The sequence below is a fragment of the Odocoileus virginianus genome, chromosome 22 (assembly GCF_023699985.2).
Source record: "Odocoileus virginianus isolate 20LAN1187 ecotype Illinois chromosome 22, Ovbor_1.2, whole genome shotgun sequence".
NCBI lineage: Eukaryota > Metazoa > Chordata > Mammalia > Artiodactyla > Cervidae > Odocoileus > Odocoileus virginianus.
The window spans coordinates 54,603,809-54,613,037 of record NC_069695.1 but is presented as its reverse complement, the minus strand read 5'-3'; positions in this window follow the sequence as shown (position 1 = coordinate 54,613,037).

The following is a 9,229-nucleotide window of genomic DNA, read 5'->3' as shown; positions in this document are numbered from 1 at the left end:
GCACGAAGAGGTTTTCTCAAGGCACTTTTAAACGGCTGCTTAAGAATGCACTTTGAATTATTATTCGAAAGAGATTTGGAAACAGAATTTGTGATAATCAGGTGTCAGTAGAAGTGTGGCTGATTTCGCTCCAGGCGGAGAGCAGCCAGGCTCAGCCCCGGCCCCGCAGCCCTCAGAGAGCTCTGGACCAAGTCTGTTCGCGTCTCCCCGCCGGCTCCTCCCACCGCCAGGCCACTTACGACCGCGGCTCATGTTAACACTCTTCGATGATTTCCTCCAACTCACATTGCACTATTCTTCCTCTTTCATTAAAGATCCAGGTTTTATGACTCTTATCTTTTTTTTTTTTCATAGCATCAATTATCAGCCAAGTACGTCTTCAAGAATTTGGCTAAATACGTCATTGAGCATTTGTACGTGAACACAGTTCGGAATCATTGTATGCTGACATGCCAATACACCCTGCTTTTGCCTATACTGTGAATTACGGGCAAATCAAAACAAAAACCTGTATTATGACATGTGCTCCTAATTAACTCTTATACTTACTGTTGTTTACTAGCACTGCTAAAATCGGTTCTCTGTTTTCAGCTCCTCTCTTAGTTTCAGAGCAAAGACAGTATCTGTTTCAAAAGCTCATCTTCCTGTGTTTTGGGGCTGTTCCTCTGGAAATTTTGGAAGATGTGTGATCCTTGTGAAAAGGATAACAAATATTATCTAAGAAGAAATCCTGAGGGCGGTTGTACACCCTAACTAATTGTTCTGTTCCATGGCAGTGTATTCCAGCCCCTTCCTTCAGACCGCCTCCACCATGAAGAGGATTTGTGCTCATGATGCGAGCACTCTGCAAGGAGCGAAACCTAGTGAGGATATGTGTCACGAGGAGCTGTTCCAGCATTTACATCACTTTCCCTTCTCAGCTTTTTTTTTTTTATTAATGTGTAGAACTGACCTCGGGAACTCGGGCCCTTGTGGGAGCCCACGCTCTGGGGCTCTGGTGTGTCTGGGTCAGCCACGGCCTGGCTGGCCCCTTGCCTTTCACGTCAAGTCCTAATTTGCTCAAGGGTGACCCCGGGTTGCAGAAGGTGTCACTGGGTCTGGAATCCTCTTCTGACAAACTATAGTAGTCTCCCTAAATGTGTTTCTGCACCTCCTGAACCCCTCCATAATGATGATTTAGTCCTGGAGACGTATGGAGCATCAGCAGTGTAGATGCTATTTGTGTAGACACGTCACATACATATGTGTTGCATCCGGCAGCTCCATTGCTCAGGGACCCTATCTTTCAAGTCAAGATGAAGATTTTTGTACAAACACCTCCCCGTCCTGTCCCCCATGTCTTCCCCCCAAAAAGGCGTTTTTGGCTAACAAGGTTTGGCCGAGCAGGTACCTGATTCCTCAGACCCTCTGCACATAATGCAGAAAGTCCGGCAGAGACATTACAGGATCAAACCCGTTGTCACCTCCTCAAACTCAGTTCAGCTGCTCCTGACAGTGTCTCAATAGTATCCTAGTAACCTCTTCTGTGAAGCTTCATCTGGTCTGTATTTGCAAACACGATTAAAAAAAAAAGGGCCTCGTATTCGGGGGGAAAAGTCTGTGTTAAATCTCTCCGCAGAACTGCCAGGAGAGGTACGGGCGCCTCTGCGGGCAAGTGTATTTGCCAACATGCCATATGGGAGTCATGGCTGGGACTTTTTTTTTTCTGGAATAATTAAATGTTGATGGCAGAGTTCAAATGGATCATTAAAATTCAAAAGTGTAAGAAACAGATTTTTTCTTATGTTGTTGAACGCTCCAGAGGGCCAAATAGCTAGCAGAAGTGAGGCGGGCTGCCGTCCTGTGATCAGCACGCGTCGGGATGGGGCTAATTTGATCATAATATAGTCATCTCTGAAGATTACAGCTATTCAATTAAATATTCTAATTAACCTGAAGTATTAGGCAAATGATACTAATTACAAATATTCTCCTGAGATTCACAGCAATGAAAACCCCACTTGCAACCGATACTTCTGGCCAATGTTTCGTAACACAATGTCCTATATCATAGGCTTTCAGAATATTAAAATGCAGTTAATTTGCCTAAACCTCATTTGTTTAATGGCATTAGCATTTTGTTTGAAATTGTAATAAACGTACATCCCGCTTTCAAGTAAAATTTAAAATGAGTGTACTCTTGGGGTAACTTAAGATTCCTGTTTACAGACCTCGCGTTTTATTCAGGGAGCGGAACAGTTTGAGTTTAACTTTCAGCCATTAAACATATTGAAATTGTTTAAAAATGCTAATAATTTGTCTTTTCAAATAAGAAAAAAAAAAAGGATATTTTGCAGTAAGACTTCCTGGCATCGCCCATGTGACCGGGCTCCTGCTGCGAGGTCCCCGGTGGTTGAACCTCCCTTGTTTCCAGGAGAAGAACTGTGGTCTCGGGGAGGGGTCTTCAGGGCGGGCCCTGCCCTCTCCATCTCCAGGCCGCCTCCGCTCCTCCTTACATGACGCTTGCCCCCCGAGGTTGGAGGGCTTCTGCAGAGCCAGCCTTGGAATTGTAACTTGCTGTCATCAGCGTGGACTCTCACTACCACGTCAGCCCCTGCAGGAGGCCCTTCTTCGCCCCTGACCCCCAGCGACACACATCAGAGCCCGCCTCATCCAGAGCAGCAAGGCTCTCTGCGCCTCCAGGGGCCGACAGTGGTCCTGGCTGCCCCACGGCGTGGTGCCCACCCACGGGGGGAGCTCCGACAACATCTCTCGAAGCTTGACCCGTGTTGGTGGACCAGAGGCATGTGTGCTGGGCTCCAGGCTGTGTCCCGGGGCAGCGTGGGATTGGAGTATCTTTTCCGTCCCCCTGCGCAGGAGGTAGAAGCAGAGCCGAGCCCTGGTGTCAGACTGATCTACGGCCCCATCGTGTGCGCACCGTCGGGGCAGGAGGGATGGACCGCATCACAAACGGGGGACACAGAGGACACTGCTGCCCTGACTGTGCCTGGGGACCGGTTCACATGAGCGAGGTGCTGGGGGTGGGGAAATAACCCTCCACTCTGGTGCTGCATCACCCCCGTGGTGAGCTCAGGATTTACAGTAAAAGCAGAACAAAGCGGAGAAGAGGACGGCAGCACGGAGCCCACAGAGATGCCCGCGCTTTCGCTGGGGCCCTGCCTGCTGGGCTGATGTGGGCCTTGGACCAGCTCCAGCATTTACTCTGGGAAAAGAGAGCAAGATGATACCATCTCTATTTATGCTGGGACTTAATACAATCCAACATCCCCAGATACATCCTCTGGGGGAGGGGATATGCTAGAGTGATTTACCTTTATAAACACTGATGTCATGAAATCACCATGAAGCACATTGATCTCTGAGTCAGAGGAAGTAAGGGAGGGGACTTTCCTTTCTATAAAGTGAGCAGAAGACAGAGCAAACACACCGGGTGCAGACGGCGCCCTGAGGTGGGCACACTTAGAGCAAATGCAGAGAGGAGCCACTTTTTAAGGGGGGGTTTCAGTGTTTGTGGTCACAGGGCACCTCGATGGGTCCCTCAGTGAATGAGCCACTGGGTCCCTGGTCAGCTTTCTCCATCCTAGAATTTCATCCGGAGGAAGGGACCCAGGCTTCAGGGTGGCTGGACTTCACACACATGAGACGATCGCATTTCTAGGGGCTGATGTGCGCCCAGCTCTGCACCGTCTGTCATCGTGCGGGTCACAGCTGCTTGCACAGATCCTTACACGGTAGCTCCCAAGGACCATGCGCGCACGGGGCAGATGTGTCTGACCACGAGATGATGCTGTCAAGGAGGTCCAGCCAGTGGCAGGAGCTGGTCTGGACGGTTCCCAGCCACCAAGGAGCATGGCACAAAGCAACACGCAGTGTTTCTGTGAACCTGCGATCTGGTTACCTTCCCGAAAGGACAGTCCTCTGCCCATCACTGAAGCGGCAGCCCCATGGTGAGCCGAGGAGGGGCTGCAAGTCTCTGTGGTTTTGGTTCTGGGTCTCTGCCGGCCTCTTCACAGCATGACGGCCAGGCCCGCTGCCCGAGGCTCCTTACAGCAGCCACGGAGGGAGCAGTGGCCAGCTCTCGGCCTGGAGGCCAAGATTAATGAAAAAAGAGATGTGCTCAAGGTAGATGAATGACAGACAGAAAGTGGACAGAGAAAGGAAGTGAAAATCGACAAGAAATCTATAGGAAGTGAAATCTGTGAAAGACAGAAAGTGGCACTCTCCTTCAAAAAGAGGCAAAACCTGAGAGTATCATCCGCGGAGGCGAGCATTCCATTCTGGAAAGTTTCTGTCTGGTTCCCTCTCCCCAGCACGGGTTGCTACCACGAGTTCTGCATGAGGAAGGCCTGCTAGAACACAACTCCTGTTTCCACTGGACAGTTTCTGTTCTGAGTGCTTTCCTTTTCTGCTTTAAATAACGTGTGAACAATGCTACTCAGATCAAACAATGGTGAATTTTTGTTGGATCATATTTGTATATTTTTAAAAGAAAAAAGCTGTGTGTTGAGGTGTGGATAATCAGTCTCTGTTCTTCCTGGTGAGTTTACACTGGTAAACTCTGTACACTGTACACTGATGTGTGTCTGTACGCTTGTGGTTGCAGCCATTAGGGATGGACTAGAACTTGACTTTGGACGTGACATGAGCTCATCCTGATGTGAGACTGTAGCAGAAACGCCCCAGCCCCAGGGTGACCAGGGGCCAAGGGTCTCTGAGACTCAGTCAAGGCCTCTCTGGAGCTGCTCCCCAAAGGTATCACCTTCTTGGAGGGGGCTCACTCCACCCCCAGCTCTCTGGACTCCAGGACCAGCGGGGTGGAAGGCACAGCTCTGCTCTCGGTGGGGACACAGGCTGGGCCTCCCAGGTCTGCGTAGTGCCGAATGGGTGTGGGGGTCACTGCCGCTACACCTGAGACTCGGAGAGCTAAGCTCATGGGGGATGCTCTGCACCTCTGACGGCCAACTTCAGCCTCTGCCTACAGCTTTAGCAAACCTGGTCATTCACAGGCAGTCAGCATGCTTCTGCATCTTCTTGTGTATGTGCACATATGTGTGCATGTGTGTGTGCATGTGTGCTCGGGCACCTCCACATGTCCGCTGGTGCAGGATGCTGGTGAGTGTAACTCCCCCAGTCTCCTGACACACCTGCGTGGGATTTCCTCGGACACCTGGCTGTGCCAAGGACCAGGAATACGCATGTATCTGAGGGTCATCAGGACACACAGAGGCACGGCTGGCCCCACAACTGTCACCGACAGCGGCAGCAACTCCACCCGGACCTTGGGACTGGGAAAAGCAGGCAAGTGGGGAAGCTGTGAACTAAACTATTTTGTGACATGTTTTTATGACATAATGATATTGATCTGAAAGACACTCACCCAGAACCACAACCTTTTCTACCCTAAGAAAAAGCCCAGAGCCAGTATAATCTTTTCAATCACTTGATATTCATAGTCTTACTCAAAGGTCTCTGAATATGTCATGTGTGTAATACTGATGCAGAATGTGGCCCGTGGTCGCTGCCAGCAATATGTTTCAATAAGGTAATTTTCCTGCTGCCTAGGAACATCAGCAGGGTGCAATCCGGAACTGAAACAGGGGATGACATCTTATTCACGCATGCATCTGGAGGACAAAACCATACTTTATTAAAGGAAAATGGGATTTCAGGATTGTTTTGACAAGCGCTAAGAACACACCCCTTGGCTTACATACAGTATGGCTGCAGTCCTGGGGGTACCACCTGCGTGGCCAGCAGGGCTTGGGGGTGGGGGATGGTTCTGGAAGCCGGGGTAGCCGCACAGCCAGCGAAGGAGACCCATGCACACAGCACATATTTTCATGTCCCTTTTATTTTATTTTTATTTTATTTTTCTGCTTGCTCTTCACATTCAGAATTGGCGTCAGTGGTTGCTCTGTGGAAGGTACAGGTGACTGCCAGCTCCTTTTAAAGTCGACCAAAGACAGTTCTTACTTCCTTTGTATTTAGGGTCATCCCAATTCTCCCTGCGTAAGGGGAAAAAAAGAGCACATTCTTTGACCTTCTTAAATCAATTTAAGCGTTGAGATTTAAAATAAATACTGAAAATAATGTCAGATTTTAAAATACCAGCTGTGCTCAAACACTTGCCTCCCTCTAAATCACCTGATTTTATAGCTTTCTGTGTCTTTATTGCCCCTCTCAAAGCCTGCCAGGGATTTCAGGCCTCTGTCCCTGATTCTGATGACTGCTTTCCTAGATTTCTGCATCAAAATGGTCAAAACATTCACCATTTCACTCACTTTGAGCAGCATGAATTCCTGAAGTTAATCACCTTAACAAATGTGTCTGAAAAGAAGACAGTCTTGGAATTGAGCAGAACTGTGAGAGTCCAGGGTAAGGGGCTGCACTCCCACCGGCAGGCACACCCTGCTCTCGAGTTCTCAAGCCTGGCATCACCTAGGCTGACAACACCCAGGTTTCCTCCCTTCAGAGAGGAAGCACCGATAATCTTTAGAGTACAAGTTAAAAAACATTAAAAATAAGATCAGCCAAATTAAGCATCAGAGAACATATTAACTAGCAAGGGAAAAGGATTATTAAAGAAAGCATCTTATTACAACCTTGGATTGCCCCCAAATGAAATGGTGCTTAAATGATCAGACTTGGATACTGCCTTATTCTCAGAAATCATCCTGTGATGTAGTCAATTTTGTGGGCCTGGAGAAGATGTATTAAAGAACAAGATTTCTATATGTAAACTCAAATAAATACCCAAGCCAAATGCCTTTGGTGATGGTTTGTGTGAATTAAGCAGTTTGGGGGTAGTCATTTGCAGAAAAATTTCAAAAGATCATTTGTCAGTACAGTAATCAGTTGAAACCTCCCCAGCCTCTGGTGTTCTGAAACCTTGGTGCTTCAAAGTACCAGGCAGTCTGTTCTAGTTTACCTTAGAGCAGATGCATGTGTTCACATGATCTGTCGGCCAGCAGCAAATAACTAGACCACTGTAAACCCCTACGTAGTGGAAAGCAGGCTGAAAGTAGGTAGTGTTTTAAATGCGAGCTATCAGCTGCCTTGGGGAAGCCTCTCGGGCCCTTTGATGTTGATTTAATTCCCCACCCACCATGCAGGGGCCTTTTTAAAGAAAGAGCAGGAACTCTGCACCGACTAGAATAGGCACTGGGTGTTCAGACGGACCCTGCTCTGTGCCCCCATTTGCTTATCCTCGTGACGGTTTACTTAGCAAACAATAAAAGCAGTTGACTTCCACAGCCTTTATTAGAGGTCCCTGCCATCCGCAAAAGGAACACAAAAGAAAAGGAAGAAGATTGAGAGGCAGTTTATGAGCTGAGGAGAGCCGCCCCGACAAGCAGCGTCTCTCCAGCAGCCTGACGAGTCCACACAGGCCTGGTTCTGGTCTTGTTCTCACGACAGAGTGAAGAGCCCCGTAGGAAGACGGATCCCCTGCTGGAGTTGAGGAAGTGAAGAATCTCCTTCCGGTGAACTGAACTTGATTTTAGTCATGCTGCTCTGCAATGCTTGGCAATTCCTTCATTACAAAATGTATTCAACATATCAAGATACAGAATATATAAACAAACATTTCCCATGGAACACATAGGAGTAATATGAAAGATTAACTTTGTCGTAGTTGTACAACTGCAGTGACTTCTGTGTGTGTGTGCTTTTTCTTATATAGAATTAAGCATATGTGCCAGGACACGTCCCTTAGATGGGAAACCGTTTTTAGAAGAATGTTGAGACCATGACCATCCCCTCACTAGTTTCAGCCCTGGTTTTCTGGTTCCTGCGAGACAATCTCTTATTCCTTCTCAGCACTTAGCCTCTGGTGAGCTTACCCTGGTTCTGTAGAGCACTTTTTCTGAGGACTTGAAGAGAAGGGCTTCAAAAAGACGTAAAGAGTGTTCAAAATGACCCAAGAGGACAGAGGAGGGGCTGGGAGGATGGACAGACGGGCCTTTCTGGGCTGCGGTGTCTCCTGGTGCTGGAAACACCTGAGCTCCTAGACAGAGGACGGCCCTCGCAGCCCAGAGCGCATGTGTTCGGAGCCTCACCATCTAGTTTGTTTGAGATGTAGAAACCAAGCTTCTGGGGGTGGGTCTGGGGCCATCTGAACACCCAGTGGCTATCTAGTCAGTGCAGAGTCGATGCTCAACTGTCTCGTGAGCGGGAGAATTAAAGGATTCAGAAAAGCCCCAGTGAGTACGTTCAAAGCCAGGTGGTCACACCAGTCTGCGTCCCCCAGTGCCAGCAGCAGCATCGTGCACCCTTTTGTTTCGAGGGTGCACAAGCTTCCAACAGGTCGTGTGTGTTCAGACCTTGGCTAGGCTGTTCCTAGACTGTATCTCAGCTGCACTGATTTAGCAGCTTCTGAGCTAATGCCTTCAGCAGAAATGCCAGGATCACTTTCTGCTTTCTCTGGCTATAGAAACTACCCAAGGAAACCCGGCTGTGCTCATTGGGTGGGGCAGGGGAAGGTCTTATTTTCTGAAGGACAATTTAATTCCTTGGTTGCAAGTCAGGAATAAATTCAAACCTAAAGAAAATTAACAGCCTAAAGAAAATGAGCAAGCAAAGAGTATTTCTAAGCAAGGTTTTCTATTCTGGCTTTCATTTTGAAGCTTCAGGAAGCAGCGTCTAGAAAATGCTTTCTAGTGTCACATTGTTTTATCCCAATGCTTTCACCCATCATCAGTGTTTAATCCAGAGGCTCATGTAGGGGAGTGTTCTGGCTCAGTTCACTAAGCTACCGACCAAGACTCCAGGGAATGGGTTCTGCTGAGACGTGCTGTTATTCCTGTGCGTCTCACTGGACAATTACTTATCGAATGAGCGCATGAGGACAGGAGGAACCATCCTGGGCAGGGCCCCACGGTGGGCCATCCTGCCAGGCTCTGCCCAGGGAGAAAGGAAGCTGCCTGACTAGGCACGGGTGCTAGAAGGGCTGTTTGTATCTCGAAGATCCTTGATGGAAATTCTAATCTCTTCCTGTCTCAGATCATTCTGCTGTAATTGAGCTGGGGGTGGTGGTTCTCTGAGCTCCAGGGATGCTCCAGTGAAGCTGTGGGATCCGCCAGAATTTCCACAGCAGTGTTTGTCTCTGCATTTTCTTTGTCCCCTGTAAATGGAACTGGGCAAGGTTTTCCTAATGTGTGATGCCCACAGGCTGTTGAGACACACTGGTGACATCACAGACGGTGCCATTGTGTTTGGATATAAATTGTTC